Here is a 3,635-nt window from a genome sequence, read left to right as displayed (position 1 = left end):
CACACACACACACACACACACACACACACACACACACAGAATATCTAGACACAAAAAACTAGCTAATAGAACTGGAACAATAAAAAGTAATCTGATTAAATAAGCTGCCAAAGAAGCACACAAATTTGCATGAAGATTTAACAGTATTTTTGAGGCCTTTCTTCTTTAGCTGTTTTAGAATAATATATTGCATTTTTCTTCAATTACAAACCAAAATAACAAGGCTTGGGTGCTTTGAAGTAACTAATTGCTTTGGGCTGATTTAATACTGGGAAATATGACTTCTTTTATGTGAGTTTAAAAAATACTGAATAATTTCGAACAGTTTTGGAAGAATTACAACTGTGAAAGTCTAAAAGTTTCCCTTGCTGAGTAGTGATAAAATGTGACTAACAACAGGCTAGTGTCCAGATTTAAGGAGAATAATGACTCTAAGTAGTTTATTTGGTTTGATAACTATTGATTTCCAGTGGTACTGTAACAAATTACCACAAACCGTGTGCTTTAAAAATCAGAAATCAAAAACAAAATGGCAGAAATTTGTTCCATCACTTTATTGGAGGTCACAATTATGAAATTGTGTTATCTGCACTGTCCCATTCCCACAGGGGTTCTAGAGAAGAATTTGTTCCTTGCCTCTTCCAGCTTCTGATGGCACAAGACATACTTGGCTACCAGCTGAGTTAGTTGCATTTTATGAATGTGGGAGTAGGCATCATGTGTACAATAAACTCTTAACGCAATTGCAACTTTGTACTACTTGGCTGTTTATTTGATCTATGGTTGTCTTCTCCACTACAAGACTGTCCAGTATGTTATGTGGGTTTTGTTCAGTTATATCCAGATTTCCTAACCCAGTGCTTAGAATTCAGGATATATCTAAAACACTACTATAGATATTAAATATATACTATATATACTATATATATACATATACATATGAAGGAAGATGGTCATGTGTTGCTCTCTCTCATGTCAATGAAGAGAGAAAACGCCCCTGCTTGGTTCTCTAAGAACTTATCATCAGTATTAACCATCCATGGATGCATTTCTGTACCTAGGACAGCTCCTAGTACCTAGTGGACTCAGTAGATTAAATAAATAGTACTCAGAATATACTAGTTAAATGAATGAATGAAGTACTATGTAGTGAAAAAATGAATAAGTGTGATATCTTATCAAATAAGGGTAAGCAGTTTAATTTTCTTCCTGGAAATAATTTTAAAACTTCACGAAGGATTCTAATAAAAGTTTCTTAAGTGTCCTTTGAAAAATCGAAGCACTATTTCTTGTGACTTTCACTTCGTTTCTAACAATTTCCCAGAACTGTATTGCCTGAAAGGGTGACACATCATAAAACAACTGGAGCCAACAGTGATGCTAAAGCCATCTCTACTCAATACAAATTGCTGACTTACAATTATCCCCAGGAGACACTGGGTGCCCCAAATACGGACAGCTTCAAAGGAAGTATGTCCAGTTTGAAAGAATTGTGTGCCTATAGGAAATACACAGGCTCTTTATTTAGGGAGAGGAGGTATAAATTACAACAGCTTGAAGGAAACCCTACCTTGTGCCTTAGCTATCTGTGTAAGCAATGTGCCATTTGATCTATTGTGTGTACTCTAGCAAGACATTGCCTAGGGATGTACTTAAATGAGGGTAGACCGATTTGCAGTTTATCTGTCATCCAGAGCATCAGCAGGATAAAGCACCCAAACCTTATGCTGGAATGGTTTTATACATGAGTTCCAAGAAAATTACTACAGTGTATGAGTTTTGGGGAGTGGGAAGCAGCTAAGTAGAAAGTATCACATTAACACACAAAGTCTTCCTTTCGAGTCTCTCTATATAAGTGTATCAGAATGCTTTTGATGATTTCTTCAGTATTTAGATTTGGCCATAGGTAGGCTGACCCAATCTGCCTTTAGAACAGTGATCTCAGCTGATTGTCTGAAATGACTTCTAGGTGGTACACATACTGAGTCCAGAATGAAAATAACTTACATAGTTATTCATTGGGACGAATTATCTAAAAGCAAGTAGAATTTTGTCAGTTTATGTGATTGTTAAAAATGTAACAGATAAGGAAATAAACACTGAAAAATATCCTTTCATTAACCAGCCCCATCAACACTACTTTGACCACATTCAATCAACTTGTCCCAGAGGTAATCACTAGCATGTGCTTGGTATCTTGGTTATGTGTCCTCACAGAGCATTTTCTACTTAAATACAACTATAGTAATGTACACACACAGATTTTCAAGCATATACCTAGAATCATTCTATACACAGTTTTTTCATAATGGCATATTTGGGCAGTATGCCCTGGGCATATTTAGAGTTCAGTATTTTTTAAATGGTAGCTTTAATTAATAAGCATTTTGTGTATACTTTTCCAGATTTTTAGACAGACCGATAAAAAGATAAATTGACATAGGTGCAGATATTTGGCTTATTTGGGTAGGTTTTTATGCTATAAGTAGCATAATACCAAATATGTTAGTCTGTTCTTCCCATTACTAGGATGTTATGAAGATCATTTCAATGAGCACATATTGCTCTTCCTTATTATTTTCAGCTTCTGTTTATTGCTAAAAATATAGAGATGTGTCATGTTGTTCTGTCAGTTCTTACGTGATGGAGATTTAGGTGATCTTCTTGGGATTATGCTGGTTGTTATTGCTTGCTTATTTTAAATTATAGCACAATAAATATCTTCCCTACTCATCTCTTTTGTTTGCAGGTACTATTATTACTATAGATGAAATTTCTTTTTCCCCATATAGCTTATTTATGATTCTAACTATCTGACTTCATAATCTCCTTTGTTTCTCTCTTTAAAATGGGTTTTCTTCTATCTTCATATAGGCATACAAAGTCCATCAATAATTTACTCTCTTCATTTACCTTCCCCCATTGCTCTGGGTACCTGGACCCAGAATCGAATTTACATTTCTGTCATTCTTCTTCTTTGAGTTTATATTAGTAGTGACAAGGGGATTTGCTATTTCATTTCATACCTGCATATATTATATTCAAATCAGAAAAACCAACCTCTATTGCTTTTTCTTTGCCTATTCCTCAACCCTACCTGAATCATTTTTAGTGAGATTATCGTGGATTTTATATATATATATATATATATATATATATATATATATATATATATATATATATATATTACTTGAATGGTATTGACTTTCCACCATGTCCTTTCCTGTCCTACCTCCCTCTCCTATCAACAAACAGTTCCATAATTACAGTCATATGCAATAAATACAGAGATAGTTATTGATCTCTCTTTATCACTCTCCCTTATGTCCCCCTTCTTAAAATAATTTCAACAGGTTTCATTGTCATGTTTTCAACAAACAACTTTGACCATATTTGCCCTCATTCATTGTTTTACCATTGTTAAAAATGTATCTATTCTCGAGTATATATTTTTGGCTCTATTGTAATAGATTAGATGGTTGTAGCTGTAACAGTTCATTTCTATGTGTTTTAGTCTGTTTCATTGGTTATGTGTCTGTTTTGTGCCAGTGTCATATTGCTTTTTTTTTTTACTATAGCTGTGTAGTTTAATTTGAAGACTCAGAATATGAGACTCTCATTATTGGTCTTTTGCT

Source organism: Dipodomys ordii, unplaced genomic scaffold, assembly GCF_000151885.1.
Source record: "Dipodomys ordii isolate 6190 unplaced genomic scaffold, Dord_2.0 Scaffold89, whole genome shotgun sequence".
NCBI lineage: Eukaryota > Metazoa > Chordata > Mammalia > Rodentia > Heteromyidae > Dipodomys > Dipodomys ordii.
Note: the sequence above shows the minus strand (reverse complement) of the source record.